Source organism: Filicampus tigris, chromosome 11 (genome assembly GCF_054856515.1).
Source record: "Filicampus tigris isolate MCC_2025a chromosome 11, RoL_Ftig_1.0, whole genome shotgun sequence".
NCBI classification, from domain to species: domain Eukaryota; kingdom Metazoa; phylum Chordata; class Actinopteri; order Syngnathiformes; family Syngnathidae; genus Filicampus; species Filicampus tigris.
In genome coordinates this window covers 335,921-356,519 of record NC_141227.1, presented here as the reverse complement: position 1 = coordinate 356,519, position 20,599 = coordinate 335,921, and the positions used below count along the sequence as shown (strand labels likewise).

At 42.4% G+C, this 20,599-nt stretch overlaps 1 protein-coding gene across 6 annotated transcripts in view; it reads left to right on the top strand.

The window, feature by feature from the left end:
* Window positions 1–20,599, top strand: part of zswim8 (zinc finger, SWIM-type containing 8) — a 331,437-nt gene that overhangs the window by 144,520 nt on the left and 166,318 nt on the right. The window lies entirely within an intron of this gene.

The window sequence follows — 20,599 nt, the reverse complement described above, 5'->3', positions numbered from 1 at the left end:
ACATCATACCAATCATATGATCCTATCCGTTTTACTTCACATTATGTACAGTTCATACAATCTTGCAGCCCGAGTCAACCAGAAAATCGTTTCCAGTTTGGCAGGAGAAACGCAAACGTTCCACTGATATTGTTTCACAAGACGGGCAGTGGCTTCTTCTCGGATCATAAGACGTACGAGCTGCCTCGCAAAAGTAGCACTTTATTTTATTTTTTATTTAGTGACTCCGAACGTAAAAACACAGCAGCCAGGGGGGTGACAAACAGAGGAAAATACATATATTACAGAACTTTAAAGTGTGACATCATCAGCAGGTGCGAAGGACCGAATCCAATCTGGACAAAAATTTCAATGAACATTCTATCAGTCTGGCCCTCGGCTTGTACAACCGGAGCTGATTTTCTTTAAAAAACATTGTAGGGCGCTTCTTTTTTTTTTTTTTTAATTGCTCAATGGAATAGAAAACTTTTGATTATTTCACCAGGAGTTGGTTAAAATATGACCTATAAAGGGCCAATATGGGTGCAGAATTTCAAAATAAAGCCAAAACTGCGGACTTCGTGTTGGATTTAGCTCATGACTACAAATAGTACAACCCAAATTTGAAGTCAATTGGATGAACCATCTCGGAAAAGGGGGCAAATGTATGACCCCTGTAAATGTGCACAAATTGGCCAAAGTTGTACTTGAGAATACTCATAACTAACTTCCTGTACATGTTAGGGCATGGGGGACCAAAGACTTTTTGTACGTCTGGGGGTACTACATGTGCCTCCCAGTTTTCAAGCCGGAGAATAATAATAATAACTAGAGTTGCAAGCAGCTATAAAGGGCCCTCGCAGCCATGGCAACGTTGGGGTATCGGCTCATTGGGATGCTCGCACATCAGAATTGAATAATCGAAATTATCATGTGGATCAAGTTACAGCAGCTTTTGTGGTTAAGGTGAGTCCAAACTTTAAAGTAAATTCAAAATGGCGGACTTCCTCTTAGGTTTAGCATATGGCACCAAGAGACTGTTTTATATACTATCAAATTTTCGAAGATGTAGGTGAAGCGTGCAACCGGGGCCACTATTTATACATTTTCTAGGGGGCGTTAGCGAACCATCTTTTAAAGATTGCACAATTGAATAATTTGTTATTGATTAATTTACCGGGCGGCACGGTGGTCGACTGGTTAGCACGACCGCCTCACAGTTCAGAGGTCGTGGGTTCGATCCCGGCTCCGGCCTCTCTGTGTGGAGTTTGCATGTTCTCCCCGTGCCTGCGTGGGTTTTCTCCGGGTACTCCGATTTCCTCCCACATTCCAAAAACATGCATGGTAAGTTGATTGGACACTCTAAATTTCCCCTAGGTGTGATTGTGAGTGCGGATGTTTGTCTCAGTATGCCCTGCGATTGGCTGGCAACCAATTCAGGGTGACCCTTGTGAGGATAAGCGGTATAGATAATGGATGGATGGATGATTAATTTACCAAGCCTTCTATTTGTGCAAAGTTTCATGAGTTTTCATGCATGTTTACATTCTGAAAATCAGCATTGTGTTATTGGTAAACTGGGCGTTACCATGGCAACAGCTTTTTGCGAAAAATCTTAAACTTCATGTTTTAATATCATGAAAGGCAAATATGAAGGAGATCTGGCTAACCTGCCAGGAGAGACACATGAAAGAATTAAAAATGTACTTCATTTAGCCAGTCGGTGGCACTTCCACTGCGATGAAAAGTTAGTTTGTAGATGTCTTCAGGTGTAGACCAGCCATGAGAAATTTGACATTTTGACAAGATATCATCATGTGGATCACATTAGAGCTGCTTTTAAAGTTAATGTGATGCCGAATTGTAAAGTAAATTTAAAATGGCGGACTTCCTGTTAGGGTTAGCACATGGCTCCAAGAGACTTTTTTGTAGATCTTTCCCTGATAGATGTACCACCAAATTTTCATAGATATAGGTGAAACGGACAACCAGGGCTGTTTTTTAAAAAAATTCAAGAGGGTGCCAGCGAACAATTTTATAAACATTTGCGTCATAAAAAAAATATGATTTCACCAGGCCTGATGTGTATGCAAAGTTTCGTGAGATTTCATCCATGTTTAGACCGTCAAAATTGCCGTAGTTTTATTTCCGAACTGCCCGTAGCCATGGCGACAGCTTTTAACGAAAAATCACAAATATCGTATTTTAACATCAAGAAGGTCTACAGAGCCTTCCGAACAATTCTGAGGTCGACCTGGTTAACTGGCGAGGAGAAAAAGATCAAAGAATAAAACATGTACTTCCTTTCACCAGTTGGTGGCGCTACCACTAAAATGAAAAATACGTTCGGAGATGTCTTCAGGATTCGACTTTTATCAAATGTCAGTAGTTTTTTTTCGAAGAAATTATCATGTGGGTCAAGTTACAGCAGCTATTGCAATCAGAGCAAATTCATACCTTAAACGTAATTCATGTTCGTAATGGCCGACTTCCTGTTTGGTTTAGCATATGGCTCCAAGATACTTTTTTGTAGGACTTGAAATGTTACATATTCCACCAAATTTTCGTCAATCTAGGTACAAATTGCAACCGGGGCTGAATTTGAAAAAAAAATCTAGGGGGCGCTAGTGAGCCATTTTTTACAAAAAAAATAAAAAATATTGATGATTTCGCCAGGCCTGACGTTTGTGCAAAGTTTCGTGAGCTTTTGAGCATGTTCAAACCCTCAAAATGAACATTGTTTTTTGGCGAATTGGGTGTTGCAATGGCAACAGCTTTTCACAAATTTTAATGTTAGGAAGTCCTAAACACTCCGAGCAAAGATGAGGTGGACCCGGTTAACTTGTTAGTATAAAAACATCAAAGAAAAAAACATGTATTTCCTTCAGCCAGTAGGTGGCGCTACCACTACGATTAAAAATAAGTTTGGAGATGTCTTCAGGATTTGACTTTTATCAAATGTCAGTAGATGGCAACAGCTTTTCACGCAAAATCACAAATATCATATCCATCCATCCATTATCTGTACCGCTTCTCCTCACAAGGGTCGCGGGGCGTGCTGGAGCCTATCCCAGCTGTCTTTGGGCAGTAGGCGGGGGACACCCTGAACTGGTTGCCAGCCAATCGCAGGGCACACAGAGACAAACATCCGCACTCACAATCACACCTAGGGGCAATTTTAAGAATAAGAATAAGAATAAGAATGCCTTTATTGATCCCACAGTGGGGAAATTTTCATTGTTACAGTAGCAAAGATATAGGTCACACAGGGGCGGCGGCATAATGTGGCCATTAATGTATAACATTGACGGCAAACATTTAGAATCAAACCTATGTAGATATACGCAGTAACATGTGTATATACACATGTGTATACACACCAACCTACATCTACATAAAAAATATGAGGAACACTCATTTCGGCCTGTACATAGTACAGAGGAAAAAATACTCTAAGTGACAGTGCTGCAGTGCTGTAGTGAAATGTAAGGAACAGCATTGGATAAAAATAAAACTAGACTAACAGTAGTGGGGAATGTTGAGTATTGCACGGTATTACAGTAGTGGGGAATATTGGGTATTGTATTTAGAGTATCCAATCAACTTACCATGCATGTTTTTGGAATGTGGGAGGAAACCGGAGTGCCCGGAGAAAACCCACGCAGGCACGGGGAGAACATGCAAACTCCACACAGGGAGGCCGGAGCCGGGATCGAACCCACGACCTCTGAACTGTGAGGCGGACGTGCTATGTTTGGATGATCTAAGTCAAGTTAAAACTGTATTAATTGTCACATTGAATAATCAGATTTTGCGGCACCGTCAAGGCCATGCCCTTCACTGAAAAGTCACAATATTTGTCTTGAGACTTTTCGGACAAATTTTCAGTCGGATTCGTTCAACGGGCTCCGTGCAGTAAATAGAAATGTAAAAAATGACAATTTTTCTTACCACTAGGTGGCGCTATATGTATATCGGAATATTATTATATAGATTATATAGACCTTTTGCGTACAGTTGAAGTTTGGGATTTTTTGGAGCATGTGCAGGGGAGTTATTAAGGTTTTTCTCCTGTACGGCAAAGGAAAAAAAATATGCCAAATTTGATGCCCCGCCCCCGTCATATAGTTTATCGAAAACTCAAAAAAATGTTCCCAGTTGTTGCCCCAGGTCTTAAGATGTTATATCCGAAGTTTGAAGTCAATCGGATGAATCCTTTGGGACATGGGTGCAAAAGTATGCACCCTGTAAATGGTCCAAAATTGGACATTCAAAAATTCATAGCTCACTTCCTCTACATGTTAGACTATGGCTGTAATGGACTTTTTTGTACGTCTTGGGGGGCTACACGTGTCTGCCACTTTTCGTAGGCCTAGGTCAAACAGGCTGAAATTCTATTTTGTTTTCCTACTCTGGGGTGGCGCTATAGAGCCTTTTTTTGTGCGTCATTTATGGCGACTTTAGAATATCACATTTTTCACTAGGCCCAATGCTACTGCAAAGTTTGGTGAGTTTTCGTGCGTGTTTAGAGGGTCAAAAATGCAATAGAACGCAGAAATATAATAATTATAATAATAATCATAATAATTTCTACTAGGGATGGCCAAATGAAGCCTCATGAAGCAATGAAGCTTTGCAGCTAATTGGTTTGCACATGTAGCAAAGTTTCATGGTGCTTCATTTACTCTATGGCGCCATCAAGTGGTCTAGAAGCTCAAGAGGTCAACAGTGGTAAGGATTAGATGGCTTTTTGCTTAAGACAAAGATATGAATGTGCTTGTGTTAGTAATTTAGCATGTGAACAAAATACAACAAGTGCTAAGGATAATTTGTTTTTCATTTTTATATAGAAATAATAGCTTTCCCACAGTGGCTGGCTTTAAACGGTTTCTTTTTTTGGACAATATTTCACTAGCTTTAGAAAATATTCTTTCACAAGGCACAGATGAAGCTGGGGTGCAGAGAAATGCAAGTGCCAGTTTATATAAATTTGGGTAGGTATTTTTAAGTGTCTCCCAGTGCACTAATGGATTGTTCATTCTGTTGATGTTTGGGGTCCTGGTCCTCTGAACTGTGTCATCCAAGCATTGCCGCAGTTTGCTCCCTATGATAGACAAACAGGCTGTCAGTGACATACAAGGCAGACAGCAATACAAGTAATGTGTACTCTTACCTTGACACAACAGCTGAGATGCTTCTGATGTGTGCGCATGTGAAGAAGTGGAGGTTGAGTTGTATTTTCTCATGACAGCATCACATTCTGCGGTGAGTCTTCTTTCTGCATCAGATGCTTTGTTGGGGCTGAAAAAGCCTATCTTTTTAGATCGTGGATCAAGTAGTGTTGTGAGTGACATGATGCTCATAGATTGACATGTGTTGAGCTTCTCTCTTAACTGTCGGGGCCGGGATCGAACCCACGACCTCTGAACCGTGAGGCGGACGTGCTAACCAGTCGACCACCGTGCCACCCGGCCCAAATAATAATAATAATAATAATGATAATAATAATAGTCATAATTTCTACAAAAACAATAGGGACCTCGCAGCGGTCATTGCTCGGGCCCTAATAATTTCTACAGAAACAATTGGGACCTCGCAGCGGTCGCTATTTGGGCCCTAATAATAACTAGAGCTGGAAGCAGCTATAAAGGGCCCTCGCAGCCCTGGCAATGTCACATAGATCAAGTTACAGCAGCTTTTGTAGTCAAGGTGAGGCCAAACTTTAAATGAAATTCAAAATGGTGGACTTCCGCTTAGGTTTAGCATATGGCTCCAAGAGGCTTTTTTGTAGGTCTCTTCCTGTTTCTTTCATATACTGCCAAATTTTCATAGATGTAGGTGAAGGGTACAAGCCATCTTTTAAAGATTGCGCAATTGAATAATTAATTATTGATTAATTTACCAGGCCTTCTATGTGTGCAAAAGATGATTTCACCAGGCATAACGTGTATGCAAAGTTTCGTGAGATTTCATTTATGTTTAGATCGTCAAAATCAGCGTAGTTTTATTTGCGAACTGCCCGTTGCCATGATGACAACTTTAAACGAAAGTTCACAATTATCATATTTAAACAGGAAGTATCAAATGTCAGTTCTTTTTTAGAAGAAATTATCATGTGGGTCAAGTTCCAGCAGCTATTGTAATCAGAGCAAATTCATACTTTAAACTTAATTCAAAATGGCCGACTTCCTGTTTGGTTTAGCATATGGCTCCAAGAGACTTTTTTGTAGGCCTGGAACACATACCACCAATTTTTTGTAGATCTCAAAGAAACGTACAACCAGGGCTAAATTTTAGAAAAATGCTAGGGGGCGCTAACGAGCCATTTTTTACAAATTACACAAAAAAATAAAAATATATTGATAATGTTGCCAGGCCTGATATATGTGCAAAGTTTCGTGAGATTTCCCAAATGTTCAGACCCTCAAAATGAGCGTTGTTTTTTTGGCGAACTGCGTGTTGCCATGGCAACAGCTTTTCAAGCAAAATCATAAATTTCATATTTTAATATTAGGAAGTCCTAAACACAGTTATCCTGCTGGGATAAAAAAATCAAAGAATATAAACATATATTTCCTTCAGCCACTAGGTGGCGCGACCACTACGATGAAAAATTAGTTCGTAGATGTCTTCAACCCTTGGCTATCATCAAATATGAAAAATTTCCAGAAGATTGGATGATCTGAGTCAATTTAAAACTGTATTTATTGTCATGTTGAATACCGTATTTTCCGGATTATAAACCGCGACTTTTTTCCTAGATTTCGAGCGATGCGGCTATTCTGTGGATTTTTCTTCTACCGCTCGGGGCACTCCATTACATTTCCCATTAACTGGATGTGACTGCAGGTGAAGGAGTTCAATAGGCGAGGGCGCCATAGACTAGGTTATTGCATTAGGTGCTGTAATGCTTTGATTTGATGTTTTCCTAGAGGTCCCTGAAATGCACATAAATGCGATTGTCTGATGTTACGTCTGTTCTGTTTTTTCGATGTGAAATGCTTTTGTTGATTTAGCACGTCGTGTGTTAGATTGGCAGACTTTATTAACATAAAACAAGACAGGTGCATATGTAGAATGTAGTAGAACAATAGATGGTGGAGTCTTGTGGACATTAGCAGACAGACCGGAGCGGCAGTTGGCAGTGAAATGAAGATAAGTACTGTTCATTTTCTCTTGGTTCTCTTCTGTTTTAATCAGCAACGTTGCTGCAGTGTTAAAAGGCACTGTTAGGAAAGAATCAGCTCAGGTACACACATGTACATTTACAGTTCATAATCGTTCTGTAAATACAGTAAATATAAACGTTTTCAACATACATAGGTGCGGCTTATATAAATGTGCAGCTTATTTAATTTTTTTTCTAAAGTGTTCTAAAAATAGAGTGGGTGCAGCTTATATAACGGTGCGGCTTATAGCCCGGAAAATACGGTAATCATATTCTGCGGCACCGTTATGGCCACGCCCTTCGCCGGAAAGTCACAGATTTCGGCGTCAGCAAGACCAACGTTTTGAGGCTTTTCTGACAAATTTCAAGCCGGATTCGTTAAACGGGATCCGTGCAGTAAATAGAAATGTAAACAATAACAATTTTGGTCGCCACTAGGTGGCGCTATAATTATAATATTATATATATTACAACAGGAGACTGAGGTCTTTTGGGGTTCAGGGGACACTCCTCAGGAACTTTTATGACTCGGTGGTTGCATCGGTCATCTTCCAGGTAGTGGTCACCTGGGCAGGCGGCGTCTCGGCCCGGGACAAGAAGCGGCTGGACAAACTGGTCAGGAGGGCTGCTCCCTGGACTCTGTGGACTCGGTGGGGGACAGGAGGATGTTGGCCAAGCTGTCATCAATGCTGGGCAACCCGGACCACCCCCTCCAGGGCACCCTAACAGCACTCCACAGCACCTTCAGTGACAGACTGTTACACCCACGCTGTGCAAAGGAGAGATTCCGCCGTTCCTTCTTGCCTGCTGCTGTCAGACTTTTTAACAAGAACATTGTGTAGTGACATGGCGGACATTAGTGCAATTGTGCAGTCCTGCACCTGAGCTCATACTGTGCAATACCCAATATTCCCCACTACTGTAATACCGTGCAATACTCAACATTCCACTACTGTTAGTCTAGTTTTATTTTTATCCAATGCTGTTCCTTACATTTCACTACAGCACTGCAGCACTGTCACTTACTTAGAGTATTTTTCCTCTGTACTATGTACAGGCCAAAATGAGTGTTCCTCATACTTTTTATGTAGATGTAGGTTGGTGTGTACATACATGTGTATATACACGTTACTGCTTATATTTACATAGGTTTGATCCCGAATGTTTGCCGTCAATGTTATACATTAATGGCTACATTTTGCCGCTGTCCCTGTGTGACCTACATCTTTGCTGCTGTAACAATGAAAATTTCCCCACTGTGGGATCAATAAAGGCATTCTTATCTTATACTCTTTTTTAAAATCTTTTCAAAATACTGGTTAACTTGTGGGTCACTGATAGTGTAGTGGTACACACGCCTGAGTTGTGTGCCGGCAGCGTGGGATCGATTCCTGCTCAGTGACGGTGTCTGTGTGTGCCCTGCGACTGGCTGGCGACCAGTTCAGGAGACTGAGGTCTCTTGGGGTTCAGGGGACACTCCTCAGGAACTTTTATGACTCGGTGGTTGCATCGGTCATCTTCCAGGGAGTGGTCACCTAGGCAGGCGGCGTCTCGGCCCGGGACAAGAAGCGGCTGGACAAACTGGTCAGAAGGCTCTGTCCTGGGCTGCTCCCTGGACCCTGTGGACTCGGTGGGGGACAGCAGGATGTTGGCCAAGCTGTCATCAATGCTGGACAACCCGGACCACCCCCTCCAGGGCACCCTAACAGCACTCCACAGTACCTTCAGTGACAGACTGTTACACCCTCGCTGTGCAAAGGAGAGATTCCGCCGTTCCTTCTTGCCAGTAAAAGTTCTCTAAGGTTATTGCATTGGCATTAATGGCTCAATGTATTATTTGGTAAGCTTTATTTTGAAGTTAGCCTTTGTGGAGTCGTTGAGTATGTTTGCAAAACACTCTTGTACATGCAACTTACGTGATCTTGAGGGTATTCAACTTCCTCTACTGAATACGGACTAATCATGTTGCCTTATTGTGAACACGCACAGTTTTGTTCACCAACCATTCTGCGGATCGTGCCCATCCTGAACCGATGCTTGATCCTTACTAATCAAAGATGTTTGCCTGCTGCTGTCAGACTCTTTAACAAGAACATTGTGTAGTCTCTACAAACTGGTGGACATTAGTGCAATTGTGCAGTCCTGCACCTGAGCTCATATCGTGCAATACCCAATATTCCCCACTACTGTAATACCGTGCAATACTCAACATTCCCCACTACTGTTAGTCTAGTTTTATTTTTTTCCAATGCTGTTCCTTACATTTCACTACAGCACTGCAGCACTGTCACTTACTTAGAGTATTTTTCCTTTATACTATGTACAGGCCAAAACGAGTGTTCCTCATACTTTTTATGTAGATGTATGTTGGTGTGTATATACATGTGTATATACACATGTTACTGCTTATATTTACATAGGTTTGATCCAGAATGTTTGCCGTCATTGTTATACATTAATGGCTACATTATGCCGCCATCCCTGTGTGACCTATATCTTTGCTGCTGTAACAATGAAAATTTCCCCACTGTGGGATCAATAAAGACATTCTTATCTTATCTTATCATATAGATGTCTTCAGGTCGCGTCTCTTTACGTACAGGTGAAGTTTGGGATTTTTTTGGAGCATGTGCAGAGGAGTTATCAAGGTTTTTCTCCTATATGGCGAAGGAAAAAAATGTATGCCAAATTTGATGCCCCGCCCCCGTCATATAGTTTATTTAAAACTCAGAAAAATGTTCCCAGTTGTTGCCCCAGGTTTTAAGATGATATATCCGAAATTCCGAAAATCCGAAAGTCAATCGGATGAATCCTCTGGGACATGGGTGCAAAAGTATGCACCCTGTAAATGTGCCAAACTCTTCCAAATTGGACATTCAAAAATTCATAGCTCATTTCCTTTACACTTTAGACTATGGCTGTAATTTCCTTTTTTTGTACGTCTCGGGGTGCTACGTGTGCCTGCCAATTTCCGTAGGCCTAGGTCAAACGAGCTGGAATTCTATTTTGTTTTCCTACTCTAGGTGGCGCTACAGAGCCATTTCCTTTGCGTTGTCGATATATCATCTTAAGACCTGGGGCAACAACTGGGAAATTTTGGGGGGGGTTTCAATAAACTATATGATGGGGGCGGGGCATCAGATTTGGCATAATTTTTTTCCTTCGCCATACAGGAGAAAAAACCTTCATAACTCCCCTGCACATGTTCCAATAAAAACCCAAACTTCATCTGTATGTAAAGAGTCGCAACCTGAAGACTAGATGGTAATATTCCATTATACATATAGCGCCACCTAGTGGCGACAAAAATTGTCATTTTTTACAAAATCTGATTATACAACGTGACAATAAATGCTGCTTTAACTTGACTCAGATCACCCAAACTTCTCAAAATTGTTCACATTTGATGATAGCCAAGGGCTGAAGACATCTACAAACTTATATTTCATCGCAGTGGTAGTGCCACCTACCTAGTGGCTGAAGGAAATACATGTTTTTTTCTTTGATGTTCTTATCCTAGCAGGTTAACAGGGTCCACCTCATCTTTGCTAGGAAGAGTGTATGCCTTCCTAATATTAACTTAAAAATGTGTGATGTTTTGTGAAAAGCTGTTGCCATGGTAACGCAGTATGCCAATAATACAATGCTGATTTTGAGAATGTAAACATGCATGAAAACTCATGAAATTTTGCACACACAGAAGGCCTTAAAGTTTGGACTCACCTTGACTTCAAAAGCTGCTGTAACTTGATCCACGTGATAATTTCGATTATTCAATTCCGATGTGCGAGCATCCCAATGTGCGAGCGCCCTTTATAGCTGTTTGCAGCTCTGGTTATTATTGTTATTGCTCACCGTAAAGAATCACAATTTTGAGGAACTGAACAAAAACCTCACCAAAATTTGCACCGACATCAGGCCTGGCAAAAAAAAAAAAAAGTCATTTTAAAGTTGCCATAGCCGAGTACAAAAAAACAGGTTTAAAGTGTATGGGATATGATAAAAAGTTACCCTAAAATTTTTTTTAAGAGTAGAAATACTATTTCAATGATTACTTCGGTGAAAAAGCAATGAAAAGACCTGGAAAGAGGTGCAGTAAACTCAATATTTTCGTGAGCTGGGAATACCAGCCGCACCGGCGAGTTTGACCCAGTGTGTGCTGACTTCACTGACCCAATGGGGTCAGCTCAGATCGATGACAAGCTCTCGGTAAGTATTGGTCGCTCCGTTTTTACTGTTTAATTAAAGGAGTCTCTCAATCTGCACACAATAGCCAAGGACATAGTAATGTTTCATGCAGAAAGCTCAGGCTAAACGTGCCTTGTAGTTTGATAGATCTTGTAGACAATGATTACAGTCTGTGTCATACTGCCATCTATCTTATATTAAAAGGGAGTGACACGGGTGGAGTGAGGTTTACCATCTTCTGATGTATATTATTGATTGAGAGTGTCATTTTCCTCATGATTGTGTGGGAGAAATGTTAATTATTCACAAGAAGGAGTATTTTTTTTTTGAAGTAGTGTTGTACATGAATGAGGTATCCTGTTTCTTCTTCAATGCAGGGGTGCACATATTTTCTTTCATGCGGTACTCACATGAGTACCAGGAGATTGTCTTTGGTACTCACTAGTGGTCCAACGGATCACATAAGTTACAGTACGGATGGGTCACGGATTTTGAGTCACACATGTTACTGCTTATATTTACATAGGTTTGATCCAGAATGTTTGCCGTCATTGTTATACATTATTGGCTACATTATGCCGCCGTCCCTGTGTGACCTATATCTTTGCTGCTGTAACAATGAAAATTTCCCCACTGTGGGGTCAATAAAGGCATTCTTATCTTATCTTATTTGTTGCACTGCACCATTAGTGTGTACAGGTACACACTATTGAGCTGCTAGCTGTTGGCATGAGGCCATTCTACATCCCGCGAGAGTTTAGTCACGTGATCGCGGTGACTGTCTACGTCCCACCAGCTGCCAGCAGCGACACAGCCTGTGATGTCTTGACTGCAGCAGTGAGCAGGCTACAAACACAGCACCCAAATGCCCTGGTACTAATCTCTGGTGACTTCAATCATGCCTCCCCTTCCTCCTCTCTGCCTTCATTCACACAGTATGTCACCTGCCACACCAGAGACAATAAAACACTGGACCTTTTCTATGCCAACACCAAGGAGGCATACACATCACTGCCCCTCCCCCCGCTGGGCAAAGCTGATCACAACCTGGTGGCTCTCCAGTCTGTGTACAAACCTCTGGTCCGCAGGCAGCCAGCTGTGACCCGCACGGTTCAGAGATGGTCTGGAGAGGCCGAGGAGGCCTTAAAGGACTGCTTCAGCACAACTGTGTGGGAAGTATTCAGCGATGCTCACGGGGAAGACATTAGTAGTCTAACGGACACTGTTACAGACTATATAAATTTCTGCATGGAGAACACCATACCCACTAGGACAGTAAGGTGTTTCTCCAACAACAAACCCTGGATCACACCAGACATAAAAGCTCTCCTGAAGGAGAAGAGGAGGGCTTTTGCGTCAGGCAACATAGGGGAGCGGAGGACTGTGCAGCGCCAGCTGAGGAGGAGGATCAGAGAGGGGAAAAGGTCCTACAGGAAGAGGATGGAGGAGCAGCTGCTGCAGAATAACGCCAGGGGAGTCTGGAGGGGCCTGAAGACCATCTCAGGCCACGGACAACCCAAGACCCGGACTGGGAGGGACCTGCAGTGGGCAAATGAGCTAAATCTCTTTTTCAATAGGTTCGATCAGATGCCTGCCTCCACTCCGTCTCTCCTGCTGCAGTCTCCACCTACTCCTCCTGCTGGGCGTGTCACCCCCTCCCCTCTTTTCTCCACAGTCTCCAGCTCCCAGCTACACCAGATAGCCACCACTCCTTCCTGTCCAGCCTTAGCCTTCACAACATCTCAGGTGAGGAACCAGCTGAAGAAGATGAAGGCGAGGAAGGCAGCGGGTCCAGATGGCATCAGCCCCCAGCTCCTCAAATCCTGCGCAGACCAGCTGTGTGGAATTGTCCAGCACATGTTCAACCTGAGCCTGAAGCTGGGCAGGGTCCCCCAGCTATGGAAAACATCCTGCCTGGTCCCGGTGCCAAAGACCCCCCACCCGAAGGAGCTCAACAGCTTCAGACCGGTGGCGCTGACGTCTCACCTGATGAAGACCCTGGAGAGACTGGTCCTTGTCCACCTGCGCCCCCTGGTGAGCTCCTCAATGGACCCACTCCAGTTCGCATACCAGCCTGGCATCAGTGTGGATGATGCCATCATCTACCTCCTCCACACTTCACTCTCCCACCTGGAGAAGGCGGGTAGCACTGTGAGGATCATGTTCTTTGATTTCTCCAGTGCTTTCAACACCATCCAGCCCACCCTACTGGGAGACAAGCTGGAGCGGGCGGGGGTGGCGCACCACCTCACCACATGGATCCAGGACTACCTCACAAACCGGCCACAGTATGTGAGGACACAGGACTGTGTGTCTGACGTGCTCCTCTGCAGCACGGGGGCCCCACAGGGAACTGTCTTGGCTCCCTTCCTGTTCACCCTCTACACCTCGGACTTCAACTACAACACCCCTACCTGTCACCTGCAGAAGTTCTCTGACGACTCTGCGATTGTCGGCCTCATCACAGGCGGAGATGATCGGGAGTACAGAGAACTTACTCAGGGTTTTGTGGACTGGTGCCAGCAGAACCGCCTCCTGATCAATGCGGGGAAATCCAAAGAAATGGTGGTGGATTTCGGTAGGCGCCAGCACTCTTCACCTGCACCAGTGAACATCCGGGGAACAGATGTTGAGAAAGTCTCAACTTACAAGTACCTGGGTGTTCATCTGAACAATAAACTGGACTGGTGCGACAACACAGACGCCCTCTATAGGAAGAGTCAGAGCAGACTCTTCCTACTCAGGAGACTGAGGTCTTTTGGGGTTCAGGGGACACTCCTCAGGAACTTTTATGACTCGGTGGTTGCATCGGTCATCTTCCAGGGAGTGGTCACCTGGGCAGGCGGCGTCTCGGCCCGGGACAAGAAGCGGCTGGACAAACTGGTCAAGAGGGCCGGCTCTGTCCTGGGCTGCTCCCTGGACTCTGTGGACTCGGTGGGGGACAGGAGGATGTTGGCCAAGCTGTCATCAATGCTGGGCAACCCGGACCACCCCCTCCAGGGCACCCTAACAGCACTCCACAGCACCTTCAGTGACAGACTGTTACACCCTCGCTGTGCAAAGGAGAGATTCCGCCGTTCCTTCTTGCCTGCTGCTGTCAGACTCTTTAACAAGAACATTGTGTAGTCTCTACAAACTGGCGGTCATTAGTGCAATCGTGCAGTCCTGCACCTGAGCTCGTATCGTGCAATACCCAATATTCCCCACTACTGTAATACCGTGCAATACTCAACATTCCCCACTACTGTTAGTCTAGTTTTATTTTTATCCAATGCTGTTCCTCACATTTCACTACAGCACTGCAGCACTGTCACTTAGAGTATTTTTTCCTCTGTACTATGTACAGGCCGAAATGAGTGTTCCTCATATTTTTTATGTAGATGTAGGTTGGTGTGTATACACATGTGTATATACACATGTTACTGCGTATATCTACATAGGTTTGATTCTAAATGTTTGCCGTCAATGTTATACATTAATGGCCACATTATGCCGCCGCCCCTGTGTGACCTATATCTTTGCTACTGTAACAATGAAAATTTCCCCACTGTGGGATCAATAAAGGCATTCTTATTCTTATTATTCTTATTCTTAAATGCGCGTTGTGACGCAAATGACGGTATGCATCAGTGATTTCTGTTACTCATGCATACCTGCCTACCAGTTATGTGCACCCCTGACTATATGCATAAATGATAATACAAATCTCGATATGGCATGAAATGTACACTGTGTGTTTTATATGCATCAAATTATAGTTTGTCAATATTTTATTCTGGGCCAGTGTTGCAGTAGCCATTTCCAATGCATACTTGTACCATATAACACTTGTCTAACCAACTATTTTCATTTTCTTTTGTAGCTTCTACAGTCTCTGAGCAAATCTGCCCGGCTCAGTTATACATCAACTTCTTCAGCTTTACCCCATGTCATTGTAATGGATGTACTGTAAATATACAGGAGGGTGCAATAGTGGGTATACACAATTATAAAAAAAAAAAAGAAAGTCTACACAATACTTACTGTGTTTTTTCACGAGGGCAAAACTGAGGTTGTGATCTCTTGCCCGACTGATCCCTTATTAGACCGATAAACACAGTTGTTGGGTCAGGCTTTTTTCATCTTCGTCTTTTATCTAAAGTTAAAGCATTTTTATCTTTTGCGCATTTTTAGAAGGTTGTGCATGCTTTTATTTCATCTCGTCTGGACGTAATGCTCTTTCCTAATCACGCCTGCTGTTAGTCTAAAACTCTGCTGCTCACCTTTTAACTGGAGCCAAAAAAAATTGATCATATCAGACCAATTCTTGCTTCTTTGCATTGGCTTCCAGTGACTTTTAGAATAGATTTTAAGATTCTATTGTTTGTTTTTAAAGCTTTGAATGGACTGGCCCCAAACTATAATACTGACCTCATTAAAATTTACGGTCCAGTGCGCGCACTGAACTCCGGGGGCCAGCACCTTCTTGTGGAGATGAGGACGGACATTAAAACCCGGGGGCAGAAGGCTTTTTCAGATGTCGCTCCCAGACTCTGGAATGTTCTGCAGCTCCATATTAGAACGGCCTCCTCAGTCGAGTGTTTTAAGTCCCGTCTTAAGACCCACTTTTATTCTCTGGCTTTTAACACTGCGTGAGTTGCGTGTTCCTCTGTGTTTTTTATTTTTTAGCTTTATGTTATGTATGTATTTATTTTCTTTCTTTACTTTATTTTATTTTTTTATTTATTCAGTGGTTGTAATTTCACAACCAGATACTCTGTGCAGCACTTTGTAACTGTATTGTTTTTAAAATGTGCTATATAAATTGGATTGGATTGTGTGTGTTACTAGATTTTAGTTGTTTCTTCTTTTCTGAATGGCTTTCAAACGATGGTTGTCTTAAAGTGCTTCATAAATACAGCTGAGTTGAGTTGAGTTGTGATGCTTCTGCCCAGCAGGTGCAATGACATGTCTCCCTCTTTTTCCAGCAACACTACGTGGCGGCATAATCCAAATGAAACAAAAAACAAAACGATTCAGAAGAGAAGACACGACAAGCACACTTCATAAGCACCGGCCCTCGATTCCGCCGTGAAGCCGCCGGAACCCAGAAGTGTTTCAAAGTGTAACGCTAAATCTGTTAAATACTCGGTTAATGTGCATCAATTTGAAAAACCGTTCATTGTGAGAAGGATATTTTGTTTAATACAACATATTAAAATTTGTAAAATTCGCATCCCATACACTTTAATGTAGTCCTCTCCTAAGTTAGGAGAAGTTTGACCTAGGGCTATAAAAAATTGTGAGGCACGTGTAAGAAGCTGAGACATATAAAAGTACTATTTAGTTATAGCTCAAAATATACAGAGTGATTTATGAGTAATTGAATGTACAATTTTGGCCCAGTTTTGCACATGTACAGTAGTCATACTTTTGCCACCTTGTCTTAAACGGTTAACCAGATTGACTTCAAACTATCATCTCAACACCTGTGACAACAACAGGAAAAAAAACAGCACAGCCCACAATGTACAAAACAGTCTTTTGGAGCCATTTGCTAAAACTAAAAGGAGGTCTGCCATTTTTGTTCTTTTGAGAATTTTTTATCATTTTTTTTGGGGGGGGGGCTTTTATAGTAAGTCAATAAGTCATCCTAGATACATTATCCGATTGTCTTCAAACTTGGAATGTTTCATCAAAACATGTTTCAGATGGAAAAGTTATTGAAGGCTTATTATTACATGGCATGGTGTTGCCGTGGCGATACACTGTTTACAAAGAATAATTATTATGTTTTTTGGAGCGTCAAAACCTGGGTAAAAACTCATGAAACTTTGCACCCAGTTCAGGCCTGGCAAAAACCTTTATATTTTAAAGGGTTTCTTGTGATTTCCTATAGTAATTAGTTGAAATTGCAGAATTGGGAGGTTGTATTTGCGGAAAATGCTATTTCAATCATGACATCTTAATAGGTCAAGCTACATTTCAAAATAGGACCTTTTGTTTGATAGCAGCGTTGCAATTCATGCCTCCATTGAACTTGTGAGTTTTTGTTCTTGAATTTCTTTCCGGGATGTCAGAATAGCCTTCCAGAGCTGTTGTTTGGATGTGAACTGCCTCCCAAACTCATAGATCGTTTGTTACTTCCTCCCAGCCTCATTGACCTTTTGCAAAAGGAAGCTTCAAAAGTTTGCAATAAGGTTGATGGTCATGGGAGGATGGTGGCCACACACACATTTCTCTCCTTTAGCCCATAGCAGCCCATGATGCAAATAATTTTCTTGTGACATAATGGTGCATTGTCATGCATAAAGGTGACTTTATTTCACAAAATTATGTTCTTAATTTTATACATTATTTTCACACCTGGGATCTGAAAGTGGCTGACCAGTTCTCGCCCCATGATTCCGGCTCAAAACATGACTCTGCTACCTCCCTGTTGACCTTGTAGCCTTGTTGAGACATGATGGACATGTGTGTAAGTATAAGTCTTATACACTATTCCAGTGGTTCTTAAATGGGGGTACATGAAGCCGCTTCAGGGGGTGCGTGATATTTTAAAATCGATGTAAAAAGTAGTATCGGTGCAGAAAGAGCTTGACCACAACAGTTGCCTCCCTGCCCCCAAGAGTGACAAAAAATCCTCACTGAAGCACAAGCCCAAGTGTCTCACTCTGTTTTGAGTCTTTTTTTTTTGTCATCCAAAAATGCTTTGTGGCTGGTTAGGGTTACTTGGCTGAAAAAAAAATCACAGGGGGTACATCATTGAAACAAGGTTGAGAACCGTTGCATTATTTCAGTGTTGCACAGTACTCATCAGTAAACAATCGCATGGTGCAAGGAATGCCTAAGCATCATTGCCTGCAATAGGCAAATGAAAGCAGAGAAAGTCATGGTGTGGCCCCCTTTCCCATCAGTTTCAGGAGGTGATTTTGATATCCTGCAAATAAATTCAATTCAGTCTTCAAATACTCACAAGGTCAATGGATGCAAGACTTGTTAAAATGTGATTTGACCCGTTAATATGTATTTTTAAATTAAATACCTTTAGATTTCAGCAACCTTCTAATGCTTGCAAATTTACCCAATGGTTATTTTCAGTTCTACATCTAAAATGTCTTGAAACACTGCTTTGCATTATTAAATTAGAACAGTGCATTTTCTCAAAAAAAGACACTTTTATTTCAAAATAATACTGTTATGATTGAGAGGTTTATTTAACCCCAGCCTAAAGCACCTAGCTCAACAGCTCCCCATAACCTAAGGTCGTCTTTGGAATTACCCTTGAAAACCTGAGGTTTTCACAGAAATTCAACACCTACAAAATAATTAATATCTCAGCCCCTGTAGCAGATAGAAACATCATTCCCCAAAATTTTGAAACCTTAGACATGTGGCTTTCACAGAGGCCCGTTTTTTTATTATTTTTTTACTGTTTTTTTACTGTTTCAATTGAAGATGTAAAAACAAAATGTCAGTGCAAGAGAAGCACTATTTTTAATTTAAAAAATCGAGTGGTAGTTACCATCCTCTAGTTTGTTACAAAGTCAAGACGTCGATATTGTCATTGTCTACAAACATATACCTTAACCATATATCACGTTCTACTGGTTCAAAGTCCACAAGTGCGTCGTCTATATCACAGCCGTTACTCATTGCGATCAACTGCGTCCATAAATATGACTTGAAAGAATTCTGGAACATCCTCTGTGGGCTCACAACACCCTCACGTGTATATTCTGATGCATTTCATTGGTTAAAAGATCGAGAAATGGAAAAAAAAAAAAAGAAAATGTATAAAAAACATATCCGCTTTAAGGGTAGAAAGACGCAACAGCGCTCCCGGCTCTAGTAGTAGAAATGCGGTTATGCGCTCCCGGCTTTAAAGGGACGATAGCCATGTTTTCACTAACAAGTTCATTTTATATATTTTTTGATCAGGAAAATGAAAAGACTTATCATTTTCTATTTTATCAATAAATTTGGGAGAAATTAGGAAATAAGTGAGTCCATGAATAACGCCCCTTGATAATGAGAACAATGGTTGTGCGCCCTACCGTTCTATCCTTGTTCGGCCGGAGTCACGGGGGGAACCGATTCCAAACCCTCCATTGGAAATCATTGTACTTTCATTGCTTATAACGTCCAAAAACGGTGATCAATTGGCACCAAAATTTATATGGACATCCCTACTAATGCCCACTTCAACATATCAAAAGAATTTACCTCTCCGTGGCTGATATAATGAGAATGAGGAAGTGTGGAAGTCAGCAGAGCTACATAGATTTAGGCTGGGAACAGCGCACACAGCTTCTTTGCAAGAAAAAAAAAATGCTTCTTTGCTGATCACGGTTAGGACGGGCGAGGCATTAAACACCAGTCAGGATATCTACAGAGACTGAAGTGGGAATGAGTAGATGTGCACATTTATTTGGATGAGAAATGCCCCCAGTTTTTTGACTTACAACGCGCCGTCCAATTTGGAAGGTGACAGCCGAAATGGCACGTTCCAATGCGGCCACACTCGGCTGCGCAGTCAGCCTCGCTGGAACTTTTCGTTCGCTGTTCAATGAGGGCTTTTGTCACTCTCACGCCGCTTCACTCAGGCAGAAGATGGCGGCTGCTTGCGAGGCGACATAAAGACACAGGCTCATCTTCACCTCCACACGCTGGGTGGACAGTAAGGAGCTAATGTTGTTGTGCTAATGCCTTTTGTTTTAACGGCCTGAAGCTAGTTGTTGCTATTGGCCATCCCAATCCTAGCTTTAGCCGGGGAAGAAGCGGGGGGCTCCAATCTGCCTGCTGCTGCTGCAAGCCGCCGTCTCTCGCCTTCCTGAGACACGACTTTAGCGACGCTAAATGTCCGAAATATAACCAGTCAGGGTTCGTGTGCGCATCCATGCTCTTGTCGCTTCAGCTTGTGAAAGTGGAGGAGCAATCACCACGGTATTTTTGATTTTGTGGTGGTGATCATGATGAGATCGCGTTTTATGTCAATAAATCCAAACTACTGTGCAGAACACTTTTATACTTTCATAAGTTGAAGTGGACAAGACTAGTAATGTGCATTTGCATTTTGGTGGCGATCGATCGTCATTTTAGACAACAGAACTGTCAAAGCGAGCAATATTACCACGCATGCCTTCCTCGCGTGACGTAGACCACTGGGACAGAAAACATAACATAAGCCGTTATGTTAGCCATAAATTTGTCGTAAATCTAATCACAAAAAAAGACCTTAAATCACTACAGAGTCATTTGGGGGGGACACTTTGGTACTGATGT